Source organism: Cupressus sempervirens, chromosome 11 (assembly GCF_028749045.1).
Source record: "Cupressus sempervirens isolate cs-2001-9-10 chromosome 11, ASM2874904v1, whole genome shotgun sequence".
Taxonomy (NCBI): Eukaryota; Viridiplantae; Streptophyta; class Pinopsida; order Cupressales; family Cupressaceae; genus Cupressus; species Cupressus sempervirens.
Window position 1 is genome coordinate 158,845,474 of NC_143128.1, and position 23,119 is coordinate 158,868,592.

Below are 23,119 nucleotides of genomic sequence, written 5' to 3' on the forward strand. Positions count from 1 at the left end.
AAAGAGAGTAAATTAAGCTTAGAAATTAAAGATTTATAAATGAAACATCTTTGCAATAATCATGGATTTAGACATGGAATCATGTAACATGTGAATTTTTTTGAAATATCTCATGCCTGAGTAGTTACCCCTTAAGCCAAATGTCCATCTACCACCTTGAGGACCTATAGGAGCAACAATTAGAAACATTGAATGCAAGTAAGTGAGATCAAATCCAAAAAAGAGAGGGAAACATTTTGGAAGCCAAACAAAAGGAATGAATCTCATTCATTCGATTAGTTGGAGAATTAGAGCAAAGAGAACTATAGAGCACAAAGAAAAGAAGGAATATGACCAATAAATTAGATCAGAGGATAGAGAATAGAAGGAAGGGTTAGAAAGAAGACAGTGTTTGTAGAAGCATGAACTTGATCCCCTTATTCCTTGTGCTTGTTTGTATTGTTCTGTCTTATGGAGTAGTGATTGCTCCAAGCTCATTATATGCACTCTTTAGTGCTACAAGTTTAAGTTTGAGTTTAGCTTTAGCAGTTTGAAGTTTCTAGTTTTTTTTGGTTGAAACTGAATGCTCCTAGATTTTGTAATAGTTTAACCTAGTTGAATAGAAAGCAAGCAGGCATACTTTTTCGTCTCTCTTCTATTCACTATTGTATCTTTTTTATTTGAGAAGTTCTTACTTGCAAGTTTCATGGTTATCCTCTATGTGTATTAATGGCAGAAATGTTTAGACTATATGTTTTGTTTTAACATACTTAGTTCATGCATTAACCAAGCTTATTCTCTACTCACTCAAAATCCTTAACATTTCCTTTAGGAGTCAAGCTTCTCCCTTATTGACCAAGATTGGTTAGCATTTATACTACCGATTTCACTTGGCACCCTCTGGTGTTAGGTTTCCCCTTTGTTGCTAAGTTCACTTGGCTCCTTCATGTGCCAGGATTAGTCAACACCTATAGCCTGACATTCGATACCCTCTTGTGCTAAGAAAAATTGTCACTCGACACCTTCTTATGCTGAGCAAAATTTTTAGGGTTGTGATTTATTTACCACATGGTATTAGAGCTTTGAGGCCCCACATCCATAGTGAGTTAGGGAATTCTTTTTCTAAGTATATTTAACCTAGTAGAAGATGCAGGAAAGATATGAAAATAGCCACCATCCTTTAATGGACAAAAATGTTATACATGGGCAAAGAAAATGAAAACTATAATGGTAGCTAATGATTTGTGAGAGTTTGTGATAAATTGAGTCAATGATGTTATAGTCCCAACATTGTATGTTGCCCTCACAAACCCATAGAAGACTTAGTGGAAAGAGTCAAGAAGAAAGGATGCAAAGGTGTTAAGTCTGATTAAGGAAGCAATGATAGAGACATTCTTTTCCAAGAATGTAGAAGAAAATTACTCAAAGGAAGCATGGGATATCCTTGAGACGAACTTCAAGGGGACTGATAAGGTCAGAGTAGTGAAGCTATAGATGATCAAAAGAGAGTGTGAGAACATTCAGATGAAGGATAATTAACCTATTATAGAGTTCAGCTCATGAATCTGCACTTTGATAAACTGACTCAAATAAGATGGAGAAGATTATAAAGAGAAAAGGATTGTACAGAAGATATTGAGTAGTTTACCTAGAAATAGGACAACCTTGTGATGACCATTGAGGAAGAAAAGGACCTTACCACATTGGAAATGGATGAGTTGATAGGAAATCTTCAAACCCACGAGCACCAGATAAAAAGATCATTAACAATTTCCCAAGAGCAGTCTTTCAAGGCTCAAGAGAATTCAAGAGGTAGGAGGAGAGGAAGAAATGACTTTGGTAGAGGCTCAAGAAGTAGAGGTCATAGAAGGAATGGTCAAAGGACTGCTGGTGTAGAAATTTTAGGACAAACGAGCAACCAAGAGGGAGCAAGCACCTCTCAAAACAACTCTAGACAAGGTAAGAAGAATTATAACTCCAATAAGAGAAATGTTGAATGCTACAATTGTCATAAGTATGTGCATTATGCAAGTGAATGCTAGAAGAAGCAGGGTGATCAGTCAAAGAAGAATGCAAATGTGGCTGATGTAAACATGAGAAATGCAATCAATCCCATAGCCTTCATCATATGTAACATTGGTGAAGAAGCCAACCCTGAGGTATGGTATTTGGATAGTGGGTGTAGCAACCACATGAGTGGTAATGAAATTTTATTCTCTTTTATTGAAAAGACTTTCAAGTATGAAATTAAGATCAGAAATAATGGAACCATTACCATAGTAGGCAAAGGATCTATCATGGTCTATACCAAGCAAGGTAAGAAGAAGGAAATACAAAATGTATATTTTTCCTCCAGTATGAAGCACAACTCAATGAGTGTTGGAAAACTCATTCAAAATGGTTACAAGGTGCTGATGGAAAATGACAAGTGTGTCATTCATGAAAAGGATGGGAGTAATAGATTACTTGTAGTAGTCCAGATGACAAAGAACCAAATGTTTCCTTTGAAGATAGAGACATGTTTCTCTTCTTAAGTCAATGTTACCCCTCCCAAGCATGCATGTCCAATAGTATATCAGCAATCATCTCTTAGGAGCATGATTGAAGACCCCTCCAAGCTTGGACATAATAGGTATGGACATCTTGGTTTTGCTAGTTTAAATTTGTTGTCTAAGAAAATAATGGTAGATGGTTTTCCATGCATAGTAAATACATATGACAAGTGTGAGGCTTGCATTTTGGGTAAGCAACATAAGCTTCACTTTAATTTTGAAAATTCTTGAAGGGCTAGAGCACCATTAGAATTGGTACATTCTAATTTGGTAGATATTAGGGGGAGTACTTATTTTATGACATTCATAGATGATTTCAGTCATAGGACACAGATGTATTTCTTGAAGAAAAAAATTGAAACATTTGATAAATTTATTGAATTCAAAGCCCTAGCTAAAAAAGAATGTAGAAACTATGTAAAAGTCCTTAGATCAGATAGAGGAGGGGAGTATACCTCTAATATGTTTGTAAATTTTTGCAAGAAGAATGACATCAAGAAAGAGCTTATAGCTAGTTATACTCTGTAGCAAAATTGAGTGGGTGAGAGAAAGAATAGGACTATTGTGGAGATGGCAAGAAGTATGATGAAAGCAAAAGGAATCCCAACTGAATATTGGGGAGAGGCTATAGCAACAATGGTGTATTTGATTAATAGGTGTCATACAATGGTAGTCTCTGGCAAGATTCCTTTTGAGGCATGGTCAAGGAATAGATGGATAGTTGAACACTTGAGAGTGTTTGGATGTGTAGCATATGCATATGTGCCTAAGGAACAAAGGAAAAAACTAGATGACAAAGGTGTGAAGTATATCTTTGCAGGGTATAGCTCAAAATTAAAGGCTTATAAGTTGTATGATCCAATCGACAAGATGACCATCATTTCAAGGGATGTGGAGTTTCTTGAAAATTAGTCATGGGATGGTTTAGTTGATCAATCTTCAAACACTTCAAGCAAAGTGCCTACTATTGATGAGGAAGAATATGATATTGGTGATCAGCAAGATGATGGAGCAACAAACATAGATTGCAAACAAAGGAAAAAAGGCAAACAACTTTTAACATGCCGAGAAACATCTCCAAGCACTTCAATATAGCCCCAAGCTAGTATGCAAAATAGTAGCAGCAACAATACTAAATATTTAGATCCCACTCTTGCCTCCGTAATACTGAAAAGGACTAAGAGTCTAAGGGAGATATACCAAGAAGAAAGGTATGATGAAGATTATGACAAGAGTGTTAATTTTGCATTATTTTTTCATAGTGATCCAATTTATTTTGAGGAGGCTATGAATGAAGAGAAATGGTGTAATGCCATGGATGAGGAAAGAGATGCTATTGAAAGAAATGAGACATCAGAGTTAACTAATTTGCCTCCCAAGAATCAAGTAATTAGAGTGGAATGTATTTACATGACCAGGTGCAATGCTAAAAAAAAATAGATAGGCATAAGACACATTTAGTGATCAAGGGGTAGAATCAACAATATGGTAAAGATTATGATGAGACATATGCCCCAATTGCAATAATGGAAACCATGCATGGTGTCATAGCAATTGCACCCTAACACAAATGGAAGGTATATCAAATAGATGTGAAGTCTACCTTCTTGAATGGTGTATTGAAAGAAGATGTTTATGTGGAGCAACCACCTAGTTATGAAGCTGCAAGTGAAGAACACAAAGTGTATAGTTTGAAAAGAGCTCTATATGGGCTCAAGAAAGCTCCAAGGGCATGGTACAATAAGATTGACTCATATTTGATGAGCATTGGCTTTAGCAAAAGTGATGGTTAGCCCACTCTTTACATCAAGGTAGCTAATTATAAAGTTTTGATTTTTTTCTTGTATGTGGATGACTTATTCTTCATTAGAAATGTTAATTTTCTAATTGGTGAGTTCAAATAGGCCATGAAGAATAAATTTGAGATGACAGACCTATGTCTCTTGAAGTATTTTCTAGGCATAGAAGTAAAAAAAAATGCATAATGACATCTTCATCTCTTAAGAAAATTATGCAAGGAAGATGTTATAGAGATTTAAAATGTAGAACAACAAGGCAGCCCCAACACCAACAGGAGTAAGTCTAAAGTTGAGCAAGGAGGATTGTAGCAAAAATGTGAATCTAACACTATACAAGAGTATGTTTGGAAGTTTGATGTATTTGATTGCAACTCAGCTTGATATGATGCATGTAGTACGTTTGACTTCCAAATTTATGGAAACAACAAAGGATTCCCATTGGCAAGTGAGAAAGAGGATCCTAAGGTATGTGAATGGTACCAAGGGATTTGAGATTTTATATACTACAGATAATGATTTTAAGTTGGTTGGTTACACTGATAGTGATCAGGTGGGAAGTCTACATGATAGGAAGTGCACTTTTAGATATATGTTTCATATGGGATCAGGTGCAATTTTATGGGCATCCAAGAAGCAATATATTGTTGCTCAATCTATAGAAAAAGATGAATACATAGTAGCAAATGTAGTAGCACGTCAAGCTATTTGGTTAAGGAGATTCTTGATAGATTTGAATGAAAGGCAAAAGGATAGAATCATAATATTTTGTGACAACATCTCCTCAATTGCACTATCTAAGAATCTAGTCTTCCATGGGAGAAGCAAGCACCTAGAGATTAGATATCACTTCATTAGAGAGTTGGTGGAAAATGGAGATATGAAAATAGAATTTTGTCTGAGTAGTAGCTAGTAGACATATTCACAAAGCCTTTAAGCATTGAAACTTTTGTGCACCTAAGAAAGAGTCTTGGTGTAGTTGATTTGGATTAGGAGTGATCCTTGTTTTGTTTGGCTTGGGACAAAGGGATAGTGTTGAAATATCTCACACATGAGTGGTTGCTCCTTGAGCTAAATGCCCACCTACCACCGTGACGATCTACAAGAGCAACAGTCAGAAACATTGAATGTGAGTAGGTGAGTTCAAATCCAAAAAAGAGATGGAAATATTTTGGAAGCTAGACAAAAGTAATGAGAGAAGTGCAGAGCATAGAGCAGAGAAGAAATATGATCAATAGATCAGATAAAACCTCAAAGAATGGAAGGAAGATTAAAAAAGAAGACTATGTTTGTAGTAGCACAAAATTGATCTCCTTGTTCTTTGTGAGTTTGTATTATTTTTTCATATAAAACAATGATTGCTCTAGGCTCATTGTATGCAGCCTTTAGTGTTGTAAGCTTAAGTTTGAGTTTAGTTTTATAAGTTTGAAGTTTCTAGTGTTTTCTAGTTGAAGCTGAATGCTTCCAAATTTTGTAATAGATTAACCTAGTTGAATAGAAAGTGAGCAAGCAAGCAGACATACTTTGTTGTCTCTCTTCTATTCACTATTGCATGTTTTGCATTTGAGAAGTTCTTACTTGCAAATTTCAGGGTTATCCTCTGTCTATGTTAATGGCAGAAATGTTTAGATTGTAAGTCTAGTTTTAACTAACTAGGTTCTTTGCTCACTCAACATCCTCAACATTGCATTCAGGAGGTGAGCTCCTCCCTTGTTGACCGAGCTTGCTCAGCATTTATACTGCAGAGTTCATTCGGCACCCTCTTGTGTCGAGTTTCCCTTATGCTACCAAGTTCACTTGGCTCCTTCATGTGTTGAGCTTACTCGGCACCTACTACTGCCTATCACTGGGCACCCTCTTGTGCCGAACAAAACTGTCACTTGGCACCTTCTTGTACTGAGCAAAATTTTTAGAGTTGTGATTTATTTTTCAGAAATTTAGCTTCAGTGTTTGTTGTTCAGATTTCTTTGAACCGTGGATTTCAATACATGTGACATATTAAACCCAGATTTGATCATGGTGCCCTTTCTATGGTTAGGCGAATAATTAACAAATTTGATGATTCAAGAAATTTTACTGATTGATAAGCACATTAAACCAGACACAAATCATTTCATTGGCATATTCCCGAATTTCATAAGAAATGCTCTGATCTCATAAAAAAAGGTCTAGACACGTATCATCAGTTTGTTCAATGATTGCTTACACATTCATTTCAATTGATAACCGCTTAAGGTTTTGAACTTCCAAGTTATTCGCAGTCAAGTTGGAAGAAACGATTAATAGTTATTGAGACTGGTATTAATTAAATAACTATCCAGATATGAACCACAGAATACTTATTTGGCCAGAATGTTTGTCGAATGAATTGTATGCTCTGCTCAGGAGGAAAAAAATTCTATTTAAAAGGGATGATACAATTATTCAGGTTTCCTTTTCCAATTCGAATGGTTGGTATTGCTATTACCATCATTGATTCAGTTATGTTGTGCACGCATTGGTTCCATACACACTTACATAGGCTCAGGGAATGACCAATGTTATTTATCTTGAAAATAAGGTGAAGAATATCGTCCCCAATTGAAATATAGCGATTGAGATAAGAGTTCACGAGCGGCAATAAATAGCACACCAAAATAACAACAGAAGATTGCGACTGTCTTTGTTACAGTAGCTCTTTTAATTCGATACAACTTTGCCATTGGCTGATCATACGTATTTGGAAGAGTCCTTAGGAAAGTTTGATCATTTGATTTTTTTGAGCATAAATAACAAAAGAATGAAACAGTGAGAGAAGGATACGTTCGTGTCAGTTTCCTAAAGATCACAGAGCGGAAACAAGGGAGTTGCAAAAATTAATAAGATAGTAAAAAGACATTAGAGCTTTTACAATTATCACTATCCTTGCATTCAGTTTCAATAATACTATTTACCAGTAGCTTCACATCAGACGTGCAAAGAAGAGACCAATTTATATTCAATTGCAGACGAAGGGAATGAATAATTTTGTAAATACAAATGGTGTCTCGCATATGCAAATGGAATTTCAAATACTGAGGAAGATGTGCTGCTAAAATAGTTAATAAATATAAGGTTAAATTTTATGTTTCAAAAGTCTTTGTTACTTACCTGCAGCGAGTTATTTTTACAGTCTCCAACAAGTCAAAGATAGTCACAAAATTATTACATAGGAATTATTTATCATTATAAAGGAGAATGTCCTATAAGATTCCAGGAAATAGAAGAAATGCAATGAAAATTTGCATAAAGAGAATTACTCAGATTCGGTAAAGAGGAATTGTAGAAAAACAAATTACTAGAATTCTCAGACCGAGCTTGTCCAAAGAATGATAAACATATACATCAACGTACAGGCACAGTTGGCCTCGTCGTCTACGGGCATTGCAACGAACAAAACAGATACTTATCGAAGAGGAGAAACACTTATCACTACAATTTTTAACTCATCAGTATATAGGAGAGGGTTTCTATAAACTAGAAAATAAAGAGCTCGATGCTAAAAACGAAGGTAAAATTATATTAGAGATCACCGTTTTGCTTTACCACTAAAAGGTCAACATCGAAGAGTTAAAACATTCTTGATATTAAGTAGAGAAACTTTTATGCAAAGGAATATATTAAATCAGAGTCCTTACAACTAAGAGAGAGAGACTCCCCAACTTTCCCATTAAACTATTAAAATGAGCAGCATAAGCCCTTATCTTTCCCTTGCCAACCACCTCTCAGCTCCGTTCTCCCTCTAGTTCCCTCTATGTTCTTCCCCAAGAAATCCCCGAACCCTTTTTAACTACATTTTGCTATCGTAATTTTTAGGAAAGCAACAGCGCGGAAATGTTTTTCGAATGTCAAATTAAGAGAAATATGCAAGAACAAAATTGTAGAGATGTGCAGGTAAATAAAATATCAGACATATCAGACATGAGACATAGAGAAAACATCAAATTTAATGTGGGAAACCCTTTTGGAAAAAAACTCAAAACTCAAAACCTCAAGATATTTTTTGAATTATAGTAAACAATTTACATACAACAATTCTTGATTTTCACAGCCTCAGATTGCCTTTACAATCAACTTAATTTCCAACAGATCTATCTTCTTTACGAATCTTTTAGCCACTAATACATCCTGCAAATTTGTTATAGAATTTCGTAAACAAATGATTATGTTACAGAACCATCTACCATCCGCTAGTCACAACAAGCACCTTTGGTGATGCAATCATTTTGGTCACATGAACACTTCAATCACTCTAGAACATTTCAGTCATGTGGATACTTCAATCAATCTAGAACATTTTGGTCATGTGGATGCTTTAGTTGCTCTAGAATGTTTCGGTCACTCGAATGCTTATGTTACTCTAGAACATTTTAGTCATGCGGATGCTTCGGTATGATGGTTGAGAGCATCACTACACAACATACACTACTCCATGTGCAAGTTTAATAGAGTTGCCACACATGTCTAGTGGATACACCACACTCACTATACTCATCACACACACGTACACAAAAATGTCATTGTTCACTATATAGTGGCTTCACCTTCACCATACAGTATGGTGGACTCATACTCCTTCACCACCATATGGTAGTCACACTAATATGGTGTCATCTCTATCATACAATGGACTTCATCAATCCAACAATCTCCACTTGATGAAGTATGAAGTCACACAAGATGACTAACAAGAGTGAGGGACTTTAAGCCCCAAAGAGATTATGCACCATTTGAACTTGGCCATATTCATTGGCTTTGTTAATGCATCTTCAATCATCTCATGAATGAAATGATATTGTACATTAGTTTTTTTTGTTCTAGCATGGAAAGTAGGATTCTTCACCAAAAATATTGCACTTCAATTGTCACAAAACATTGTAATTTTACCTGCATCATAGCCAACATTAGAACAAAGGCGCTTAAGAAAAATGACTTTCTAAGATGCATGAGTAGATGCCATATACTTGGCCTCAATTTTTGACAACACAATTACAATTTATCATTTTCTCATGTAAATAATAGCACCACCATTCGCCATGAATACATAGCCATTGGTGGATATTCTCCTATCAATATATACATCCCAATCCACATCAAAATAACCTTGAAAGCTAACTAATCTATTAGATCCCACTGAGTTACCTAGATAACATAACGTGTACTATGACGCAAGCTTCAAATATCATAGAACTCTTTTTATAGCATCCCAATATGATTTGCCCAAATTTTTGATAAATCGACTCAATACTCCCACTACTAGTGCAATGTCTTGTCTCCTACTAACCATTTCATACATGAGGCTTCAAATAGCACTTGTATAATGTACCTGCTTCATGTCTTCAATCTCATCGAGAGATTTTGGACTATTATTGATCAAGAACTTTGTTCCATGTAATATTTGAACTACTTGTTGCTTGCAGTCTATCATATTAAACTGCTCCAAAACATTGGTAATATATTTTTTCTAGCTAAGGTAAATCTTTTTTCCAACCCTATTCCATTTAATTTCCATCCCAAAAATAAATCTTGCCAACCCTAAATTTTTCATTTCAAACTTTATGGACAATTGAGATTTTAATTCTAAAATCATTTCCTTACTATTTCCTATAAACAACATATTGTCTACATAAAGAGAAATAATAAGTATCCAATCACCTTCATCCTTATAATACACCTAGTGATCTAATTTAGATCTCGTAAAACCCAAAGACAAAACATATGTATCATACTTTTGGTACCACATTTTGGGTAACTATTTCAAACCATACAGAGACATTTTTAGTTTACATATCAGATGCTCTTTACCTTTTTCTGCAAAGTACTCTAGTTGGGATATGTATATCTCTTCTTCAAGATCACCATGAAGAAACATTGTCCTCACATCCATCTACTCAATTTCAAAGTCATGCATTGCTACAAGTGAGAATAGAAATCTGATAGATGTTAGCTTAGCTACAAGATAAAATATTTCTCCATAATCAATCCCATCTTTCTGAGAATACTCGTTTGCAACCAATCTTTTCTTTTACTTTTGCATTCTACCATCTGAACCATACTTCTTCTTAAACACCCATTTACATCCCATGGGCTTCCTACCATTAGGAAAGCGTACTAGATCCTAGGTTTCATTCGTCCCCAAAGATTTCATTTCATCCTTCATGGCTAACAACCAAGAATCTAAATTTTGCATATTAATTTCTTCTTTGATAGTCCTAGGCTCATCAACATCCATAAGAAAAGCATAGGCACAATTAACATTCAACATAGAATAAGTCAATCTCTCTGGTAAATAATTGTACCTATTAGGTTGTCACCTCTCCTGAGTAGATCTCCTCACTTCTTTTGGTAAAACTTCCAGAGTTTCAATATGAGGTTCAGAATCATGTTCTTCTTCACTTGTATGATTGGCCAAGCTCCCCTCGTCCTCATTCTTAGGTAATTTTTGATTCTCATTCTCAACTTCATTTTGAGTCTAAAATACCTCTAGTCTAGAAGCTAAAGGGATTTGAACTCCTTGCTTTCTTTCCTTAGTCTTCCCTAGGTTCTCTAGTGAGAGAGGCTTCATATCACGAAAGATAACATTCCTACTATACAACACCTTTTCAATGAGAGGGTTCCACAATTTGTATCCCTTCACACCAATACCCTACCTAGTGAAGATACACTTCACTACTTTGTTATGAAATTTTGACCTACTCAGTTCATGTACATTAGCGTACCCTTCACAACTGAAGACACATAAAAGGCTTAATGAGGGCTTCTTACCAAACTATGGTTCCACAGGTTTCTTGTCAACTAGCATTGTCATAGGAGACTGGTTCAACAAGTAACACATTGTTGCCATTGCTTTGGCCCAAAAATTCTATTCCAGACAAGCACCTCCCAACATGCTTCTTTCTCTCTCCATCAATGACCAATTCATCATTTCCACTACTCCATTCTATTGTGGAGTATAAGGTGTTATCTTATGCCTCTTGATGCCATGATCTACATAGAATTTGTCAAAATCTACATTGCAAAACTCACCCTCATTATTTTTCCTTAAGCATTTAATCTTTCCCTTAGTCTAATTTTCAACAAGGCTTTTAAATTCCTTAAATTGACATAACACTTCTTCTTTATTCTTCAAAAAATAAATGAATTTTGTTCTTGAATAATCATCAATAAATGATACATAATATATTGCATTAGACAGAGAAGGAACATCCATAGGACCATATACATTAGAGTGAATATAATCCAACAAACTAGAAGATTTTTGAGAATAGCAATAAAAGTAAACTTGGTTTTTCCCGCCATAGATGCAATGTTGGCAAAAATAAAATTTGAGCTTACAATAAAACAATCCCTAAACCAATTTTTTATTCTTCAAGGTTTTTAAACCTATCTAACTAATATGGACAAGCCTATAATGCAAGAGCATTGTTTTCTCAAGAGGAAGTTTAACTTCCATTGCATTTACACCATTTGTTTCCACATTGATTTTATCATACTTGAGAGATACACTATTAATACATACAAGTTTGGCATCTAACTTCTATAGTAGACCAATGCATTCACCCTTAGCTAAAAGAATAGATCCCCTAGTAAGCTTGCAACCACCATGGAAAAATGTTAGCTAGACTCTGACATCATTCAACTTACTGATAGAAAGTAGGTTTTGAGGCAAACCAGGTATGTGAAGTACTACATCAATTCCCTTTACTCTGTCATTAGGAAACTGAATTCTAACTCTTCCTTGACCAACAATTTCTAGTGTGGAATGACTTTCCAAGAACACATTTCCACCATTTTATGTTTCATATTTTTAGACCCACTCTTTGTGAGATGTCATGTAGAATGGTGCTCCCAAATCCACCAACCATACGTTGTTAGATGTAGGCACTACCAAGGCTTCTATGAAGGCATCAACATCACTTTTAGAAGACTCAGTATCAAAAGTATATCTCTTCTTTTTCTTTTTCTCCTCCTTGCAATCCCTTTAGATATGACCTTTCTGCCCTTAGTTCCAACAATTCACCTTTGATTTCTTTCTTGGAGTGGCAGATCACTCCTAAGACTTTGACTTTGTGTCCTTCTTACTTTTTTCCTTAGATCTATCTTGTACACTTAGAGCTTCTTTGGTTGGCTCAGGGGACTTCTTTCACATCTCCTCTGAAAGATGTGATATTATTCTCCTTGTTTCTCCTATTTAGTCCCAGGGACATTATTCTTAAACCCTTAATAGTATTGATTATTCTTAGAGTTTTCCCTATATTTTCTTATCATATTTTCTGATATCCTGTCCATTAAATTTGTTCTCCATTATATACCCATCCATTTTAATCTCCAAAAGACATGATCGAACAAAACAATTATTAATATTAGTTTAATAATTGTTTAACTTATAATTATACTTATAATTTAGATTGTAGTTTATTAAAATCATATTTCACCTTTGATTAATAAGGTTTGTTTGAAATTATCTTATATTACATTTTAATAGTATTATATTTTATTTTATTATAATCATCCTTCATTAAAATATTCCTTCTTGTTACCATCATATTATAATATTATGATCAACACAATTATTATAATATTATGTTCTCTTTTCAGATTATAAAATTAATTATTTCTTTAACTTATTATATTATTCAATTTTATTAGAAAAATAGGGGACATGACACCTTTTTGCTCTCAATTCCAACACCTCACCTTTGATTTCTTTCCAGGAGTGGCAGATCACTCCTAAGACTTTGACTTTGTGTCCTTCTTACTTTTTTCCTTAGATCTATCTCATACACTTAGAGCTTCTTTGCTTGGCTCAGGGGACTTCTTTTGCATCTCCTCTAATAGAAGTGTAGCAGCTACTTCATCCATTTCTAACTTGGTACTTGTACTTTCGATGGCCATTACCAAATGCTCTCACAAATCAAGCAATGAGCATAACAATAGCATGCACTAATGTTCTTCAACAATAGACACACCATCAAATGTTAACTATGAAATCACCATATTAAATGAGTTTAAGTGATCTTCCATAGTCATTCCCTCATCAATCCTTCAAAGAGTACAATTTCTTCCTCAAGAAAATTTTGTTTACCCATGATTTTCCCCAATAAATGTCTCCCAATTTCTTCCACAAGGAATGTGTGATTTTCCCTTCACAAACATTCAATAAAATTGAGTCTACAAGACTCAATCTTATAAATCCTCTGGCCTTCTGATTCATTCATTCCCAATCTTCCTATTCCATGCTTGAAGGCTTAATGCTAGACATGACAGTCAACAAATCTTGATCAATTAGAAAAACTTCTACTTTAAATTTCCACAGCTCAAAGTTAATGCCATTGAAGTTTTCAAGATCCACTCATCCTGATGTGCCCACCATCTCAATTTACAAAAAAAATCTTGTAAACTCCCACTGAAACCAATTTGGCTCAAAAAAACAAACTATACCCAACAAGGATAACACAACTAGCCAGGGTCTAATACCAGTTGTTGTGAAAGCAATGGTGTGGAAATGCTTTCTAAATGTCAAATTCACACAAAAATATGCAAGAACAAAATTGCAAAGATGTGCAGGTAAATAAAATGTTAGACATACCAGACATGAGACATAGAGAAAACACTAGATTTAACATGGAAAACCATTTTGAGAAAAACCCACCATTAAAAACCCTGAGAGAACTTTTGTATTATAGGAAACAACTTACATCCAATGACTCTAGATTTCTAGAGGCTCAAATTGCCTTTACAATCAACCTTATTTCCAACATCTATCTTCTTTATTAATCTTGTAGCCATTAATACATCCTACAAATTCATTACAAAATTTAGTAAAGAAATAGTTACATTACAAAACTGTCTACCATCTGTTAGTCACAACAGGCGCCTTTGGTGATGCAGCCATTTTAGTCACATGGATGTTTTAGTCACTTCGAAATGTTTCAGTCATGCAAATGTTTTACTTAATTTGAAACATTTTGGTCATGTGGATGCTTCAATCACTCTGAATTTTTTTGGTCACACAGATGCTGGCATCACTCTAGAATGTTTCGGTCATGCAAATGCTTCAGTATGTTGGCTAACAGTATCACTACATGATAGACATTGCTCCACGTGCAAGTTTAGCAAATTTTCTGTACATGTCTAGTGGATACACCATGCATAGTAGTCAACGGACAAAGGAAAAATGTAAAAAAAAATAGAATAAGATAGAACGTTGAACTTGATAAAATAGAGATTCATACTTCTACCGGGCATTAAGGGAAAATATGCTCAAGGAAAACAAGTTGATGATTTTTTATCTAGTCTAAAAGAAAAGATTTGGAGAAAAGAATGAGGAAATTAATTGCAGACATACCTTTTCATTTTGTATAGAGTTTTAATGAAAGTTTCTTAGGTTGAAATCTAAAGAGGTCAAGATTATGTATATAATTAAGAAGTGAATGAATAAATGACAGTATAGTAGTGGGAAGAGTAGGATAGCTGCATTTTCTATCCAAAGGATGTATAAGATCCCCAAATTTTATTTTATTTCAATTAAAAGTGAGCTAATCACTTTCAAGTATTTAAAAATAAAATATATACATAAATAAAAATATAATAACAAATAACTTACATATATTAAATTTGATTGTCTACCATTAATCAAATCAAAATCATGTATGGATAAGTATTACCAATATTGTTTAATTTAGAACATCTTTGTAATTTACATCTCCATAAAATTTGAAGATCATTTTCCCCTAACCTAGAATTTACCCAACATAGCAAGCAGTCCATAAATGAATTGGAACAGCTCATCAATAAGAAATATTAAATTCGATGATTGATAAATAAACTAGAAACAAGATCATTAATTTTTAGTATGTTGACATATTTATTTGCTTTGTAATCAAAGACGGAAACCATTTCGAACAATGGCTTCCGTGTTATTTTGAAACCTTACACAAGTAGGAAACCAGACACGAGAACACGAAATAAATCACTTCATCTGAAGCATCCTAGATTGCAGTCGAGGCCTTATTAGATTGAGAACATACGTTCAGTGCGTGGAATTAAAAGAAAGATGTTCCTCCTGAATACATGGGCATAAGGTGAAGGTGTTCCTTCAGGACGGGGTTATTGCTTTCTTGGCTTGACTGAAAAGACACACTACATTTAAAGTGGGAGTTCACATCCTATAGGAACTCCCATACATTGGATAGCATACATAAGATGGATTTGGGGGACAAGTCTGTGGAGTAGAAGGCTGTGGAGCACAAGGGTGAAGATAAGACTGTGGAGCAGAAGGCTGGGGAGGACAAGGTGGTAGATAAGGCTGTGGAGGACATGGTGGTAGACAAGGATGTGCAGGACATGGAGGAGGAGGACAAGGTTGTGGAGGACAATGTGGAATATAAAGCTGTGGAAGACAAGGCTGCGGGAGACAAGGCTGTGGAGGACAGGGTGGAAGAGAAGGCTGTAGAGGACAAGGTGGAAGACAAGGCTGTGGTGGACATGGAGGAGGACAAGGTTGTGCAGGACGATGGTGAGAAGGCTTTGGAGGACAACAGGATGAATTTGGTGGAAAAAGACATGTTTTGAGGGCTTTGAGCTCTTTTTCCATCAAATCTTGGTTTCCGCTCAGAACATTCATCTCGTTACCATCAGCCGTACCGGGGTAGATGATCTCAACCTCCCTCTTAAACCGACTACATTCCTTTTTGTCTAGGATGTCCTTTACCATTGTCAGCAACTGCATCTGATTCTCAGTGATCAGCCGCCAATCTACATTTTTCGCCTCTTTGTCAGTGATAACATGAACCATATTTCCCGCTTTGGCTCTTTACAACTGTATACAGAAAATCGTTAGTGAGCGCTACATGCAAATCGTAATAATACAAAACTGGACTAGATAATGACTGTAGAAAGAAGCGAAAGCACTAACTCTAGAGAAAGTAAATGCATATCCGAACCACCTTTCTCCTGTTCCACATGGCGCACAAAGGCTCTCCTAGGGACTTCAAGGCTGATGAACACTTAGTATGTAATGCAGAGCTATATAGGCAGTGAATGTTCAGAGTATTGAAAACTAGACACAAAGAAGAAACTCCAAAGTAATGAGAGAAAGCCATAGAGAAGAGAAGCTATGGAGAAACCCAGAAAATGGGCTCTGCTGATCACAGGCCCAATCCATTCTATTTATAAGCAAATACATCATAAATGTATAGTAGACTATAGGAAGAAGTTAGCTATGGAATTTATAATGGACAGTTGAAATGGACAGCTGAATGGTTGGCTGCACATGGAAAATGAGTGGTCTGTGCTGACCACCGACCACTGAACATTCTAGAAAATGCTGACTGTTTGGGAAATAATTAATTTATTCTAACATCCCCCCATAAATTAATTATCATATTTTTATTTTTTTAGAAATCCCTCCATAGTCTAGAGATGATGGGTCTTGGCCTTAAGCCTTGTTAGGTACCCATTTACAATCAATTGTCAAATGCTTTCACTCATCTTGTTTCCCTCATTATAATCACTCTAGGTTTTTTACAGATTACCCATAACCGATGCAATATCAAAGTGGTTTTATGTTCACCACAAACTTCTCAAACATCACACAAGTGGTTTCAAGATCACCATAAACTTTGTACTCAAATGGTTTACAAACCAAGCACTCATTGGTTCTAATGACCACGAATCATCACTATGGGGAAGCTATCACCACTCTGGGCCTTTCTTTTTTGTACCTGCATCAAACTAAATATTGAGTCCATATAAAAAGAAATCCATCTACCGAGATACATGGGTACCCAGCCGCTGTACTCGCCAGTTCTATAGGAATCCTTTTCACATACATGATTCATCAATATGTCAAACCAAAAAATTTTTAGGGTGTCGGGCACAACCGATAATGCACCCCATACATTCATATAGCCGATTAACAATCATTACTAATTCAATTTTCATCACTTGACTAGGGGATATCAATGCAATCAACTTCTATTACATGGCCACTATCAAGAACATCATATCCTTCACAATTAGACAAACAAATTCTCACTTCCAATCCCAATACTTTTATCCAATCAGCACACACACAGACCTTTGCACCATGACAACAATTCTAGCATGCCATCTCTTTTCATAATGAATGCTAACTCCTACAAATGACTTATAATACTCTACACATATTTCAAATAAAAACACATAATAAAGTACTATTAATAATAACAAAATTAGCTTTCACCTTCAATTTTAGCTTCCTTCTTTTCATGGCTTCTCTCTTTCTCATAGCACTCCCTTGATATTTTCTTGTCACATTAGAAATATGTATGCAATCTTTGGCTCTCCCGCTTGCACAAAGTTGTTCCACATCCCACAAACATATGAATAACAACTTGACATTCCTGCATTAATAGCAATCCAACACTCTTGAGTTTCTTCAAATCAGCAATGCTTCTTTATTTTTGATTATCCACTCCAATTTCACACATTTCCAACAATATCATACTTTCAATTTTCTCTTCCTTCTAGCAATATCTTTCTTTAGCACGAGTTATCCTTTAACACAATATACTGCCTCGTTAACTGGCTACATCACAAATCACATTCTTTAGCCAAGTATACCATCAACCATCTTCCGTTCAAATGCAATGTCAATCACCTTTCACAATGACTTGATCAAACACTATCACACATGATAAGAATCATTTTTTAGAAAATTTCCTTGAAGTTCCTTTGGCTGCAGCTTCCTAACAGCACTTCCTTGCTCTCTCTACTCACTCAGCAAACTGGCATTCACGAATCTTCAATCCAGGTTTGTAATGGGGGCAGCCTTCTCACATAACAGTTGTCTCCTCCATAATCTAGACTCTTAGATCATTTACCATTAGCTCATATACCATATTGAAAACTAGACACAAAGAAGAAACTCCAAAGTAATGAGAGAAAGCCATAGAGAAGAGAAGCTATGGAGAAACCCAGAAAATGGGCTCTGCTGATCACAGGCCCAATCCATTCTATTTATAAGAAAATACATCATAAATGTATAGTAGACTATAGGAAGAAGTTAGCTATGGAATTTATAATGGACAGTTGAAATGGATAGTTGAATGGTTGGCTACACATGGAAAATGAGTGGTCTGTGCTAACCACCGACCACTGAACATTCTAGAAAATGCTGACTGTTTAAGAAATAATTAATTTATTCTAACATAGAGTAAGTAAGGTCGGCAATAAGTGAATGCTTCCCCTTCCCATGGCACGTTTAGTCGCAAGTGTAGCCGGCGCACTTTGGGCGCCCCATAGCATGGTGGCTCACGAAGTTGTAAACATATATACTTGAATAAAGTTCTTATTTATAAGACATGACGTGCTTTTAAGGATGAAGCCTATCATGACACCCAAGATTCTGAATCTCTGAGTTGCTTGTAATTGTGTAAAGTCACCCTCCCTGCCAGACTGTACCGTACTATGAGATATAAATATCCCTCTCCCTTGACATTACCCAATCTGCTGGCCATCCATTGGATCCCCTTTCTATGAATATAGTTTTTAGCACATGTTTAATTATTTTTCAATTGAAACATAATCTTATGATAATTAATTAATCTTATTCTATACACTGCCTAAACTATTTCTATTTACTTAATTTATACATTCTTACTTATTTTATTCATTCTACCTATCCCAGTCACTTAGCTCAAAGAGATTCTTTTGAAACTCCTTCACTGTTCCTAACCACTTCAATGTGAAATCTACTGCTATTTTTTTTGTCACAGAACCTTGCTATTTACTTATTTTATACATTTTACCTATTCTAATAAGTCACTCAATCCAAGGAGATTCTTTTGAAACTTCTTCACTACTCCTAACCACTTCAGTGTAAAATCAGCAGTAGATTTTTTTGTTGTGGAATCTTGGAAAAGTCCCTTTTCTTTTGTGAAGAGCTCTACCTTCCTATTGTAACTTATTTTGGAATTTAAACCTTTGACTACAAGAATTGCCAAATGCAACATTCATCTATACTGGAATAAGCTACCTTCTGTTATTCGTGCATTCTTAAAATAAGTTTTACAATATCATTTCGACCTGTTTGGTTGACATAGAAAGATGCATATTCTTTGTTTGGTTTTAATACTTGAAATAGGGATTGGAAATATTTTACAGAAGCAAGATTTTTTTATTAATCTTTTAAAAAGAAAAATAATAATAATTAGTCTTTATTTTTTTTTTTAATCTAACTTTATAAGTGAAAGATATACTACAACCTTTGAAATTCATCAAAATTCAAAAGACATATTATATTGCAGATTATAAATTAAATTCTAAATTAGATCAAGTTATTTTAATGAGTATAAGATCAAAGCTAAAATCATTTAAAAAAATATATATTAAAGAGAATAAAAAATACAAATAAGTTGAGATCATTAATATGATATTTAAATGATCTGTCAATAAAGTTTTAATTATAAGACTAAACACAATATTTATTTGTAAAGATAATTTTATGAAAGTTTAGAAAAGATATGAAATTTGATATTAGTATTTGTTCTCATTTAAAAAGAAATACATATTAAACATTAAATAATGTTGACCTAGTTTATATCTTATGATGAACAGAGAAAATTGTCCAAAAATGCATTTAAGTCAAAAAATACAATCAAACAGAAAAGTCATGGACCCGACAACACATCAAATTTGATTTATTAAAAATTAGAATAAGAACAAGCTATTCTTATTCCATCATGTTTTAGGAATTCCACCATGCTAATTTTGGGGTCAAATTAGGATAGGTGAATTCTAATTCCAATTTTGTATTTTGCAAACAAACATAAAATTGGCGAATGTGAGTATTTAGGATTTCTTATTCCAAACCAATTCCTACAACCATGTGAGGCCTTATTGGAGTGGTTTTGTCATTGGAATTAGACTTAAGAATTAGAATTGATATTTATGATTTATTATTCTAGAATTTGAAATCAAAATTATGGTTTTAAGAATTTGTTTGGGACCATTTGGTTCACCAATAATTCACAATGAGAATAGACATTTCTTCCATTTAGTTGGACATTTATGTAATTGGAATACCAACCAGAATTGGAAGTTTGTGAATGACACTTTCTAAGAATAATTTAACCAGTAACAAAATCACCCACATTTCAACCTTGAGAAACTTGATTCTCTCCAATAATCTTTTAAGAGGAACTTTCCCTCCTATATTTCAAAATGTAAGGACTTGAATGTATTGAATTTTTATGACCTCATAGGCCAAATCCCTAAAAAATTTGAAAGGCTTCACTACTTGAAGATGTTGAATTTTTTCAAGAACAAGCTCCATGGTGTTATTCCCTCTTCCATAGCAAAGCTCCCTAATCTTGAATAACTTGGACTATGGAATGACAACTTTAGTGGTTGAATTCCTCAAAATCTCAATAGCAATTGTAGGGTCAAGATCATGACTTGTCAATCAATAGGTTGACCAGCCCAACAACTTATGGGGGCATTTGGTGTAGAATCTAAAACACACAAAAAAATAGAGAAAGTAGAGAACTCAAAATTACACAACATTTTATACACACAAATCAAATTATATTGATCTCTCTTTTAATACATATTACCTCCAATATGAGGTCTTTTCATAATGGATGTTATGACACACTTTCTATTCTACAGCCTGATAAACTCAATAAACTAAAATCATTGCATGCATTAAATTTAAATCTAAATTTAAATTCATCTTTCACATAGTTCACATGTGAAATTGATTGTCTAACTACCATATGACAAACAAAATTGCTACATGATAATTTGAATGAAAAAATATATGATGGAAGAACTATGAGTCTAGCATCAGTTCCCTACATTCTCCCCATTTATGTGGAGACTCATAGTTTGATCTAACAAGGCTCAACTAGATCCATGCAACACATAGTGGAACTCTTCATTACTAGAGTCTTATATACTTACATAACATTTTTAATAAAGTTAAATATCACTTTACTAATTTCTCTCTTTCATGAGAGATAACAAGGTTCATTCTTCTCCTATATTCTATAATATAGTGAAGACTCATGATACATACATGTGCCAATCACAACAAGAAGTCATCAACTAATTCACTTACATATATGAAGCTTCATCCACCACCATCACTTTGGACATAAAATCTTTTAGGTTTGTAAAACCTTTTCAACATCTTTATCTCCCTTTGCCAAAAGGATCCACCAATCCATCAATAATCAAACATGCATACAACCTTTCATAAATTCTCCACCACAATCTTTATTCCTACATAATTACTCATTGTGACTCTTCATCCCACAAAATCTACAAGGGTGAAGATCCCAAAAATTTTCATCTTTATCTCCTTCCCTTTTACAATGGGAGCATGAAATGTATTCTTTACTCTTAACTCATTTATTCAAACATGCAACACTAACTACATTAGATCTACGCCTCTTACTGAAACGTAGACTTTCAGATTTTGGCCTCCAAATGGGTTTGATGGGATCCTTCATGGCTTTCCCACGCTTTCCTAATCCACTTCCTTTGAATCATGAAAAGCTCCATCCATACCCTCAAATGGTTGCTTACCTTCATTTTTACCTAATGGAACAAGAGAACAAACCAAATCTTCTACGCTACAAGAAACCTCACAAAAAAAAAAATTTGTGCTACAAGAAACCTCACAAACCACTGGCTTTAATTTAAAGATCTCAATATATTTTTCCAAAATCTTTAACTTCTTACCCAAATCTTCATTCTCCCTCTTGACTTTATCAAACAACTTTAAATTGACCTTTAATTCAATAATTTATGTTTTAATCTTTTCCAATTCTTCCTCAAGATTCTCAATTTGACATAAATAATCATAAACTAAATAGTAATATTGGTGGATTGTGGAAATTTGGTAGCTCTAATAAATAATCATTTATTTTATTTCCAATTTTTTTCAAATTCTCTACCAACTCCAAGTTTCACTTCTTTGATTTTCCCAATTCATCTTTCAAACGATATTTTTCACAAATTAAACTTTCATTCTATTTTTTAACCCTTTTATCCTATCTTCCCCATTTAAATAAAATCTTGCACAAATAAATTACCTCTGCTAGTGAGCAATATTGGTGGACTGCAAATAATTAATCTCAATTAATCTCTATAAAACTTCAACCTTTCCTAAATCCATTTGAACACATATATTTTCCTTCTTTAATATGCTTCCAGCTCTATTGTATAGCTATTCATTCTTTAATTGCAACAAGGTCTTTGCACAATCTTCTAGATTTTCTCTCCCTTCACTCCTTTGCTCACATTCTCACACATGCTCAAGATTTTTCTCTATCATGTCCATGATATTTCCTTAGAATTCTGATACCAATTGTAGAATCTAAAACACACAAACAAATAAAGAAAATAGATAACTCAAAATTACACAAAATTTTACACACACACACACACACACAAATCATGGTATATTGATCTCTCTTTCAATACATTGCCTCCACAATGACTCCTATGACAAATTTTCTATTGTGCAACTTGATGAACTCAATAAATTGAGATCACTATATAGGTATGGTATCTCCTAAAAAAATCCAACTCTTTGTTTACATCTCATGCATTCAAAATTTTTCTCCTGATCATGCAAAATCCAATTCAAACATCTCAATTAAATTCATAACATAACAAATTAATGCCTATGAGTTAATAACATGACAACCAAAATCACTGCATGATAATTTGATTGAATAAATATATGATGGTAGAACTTTTAGTCAAGCATCAATTACCTAC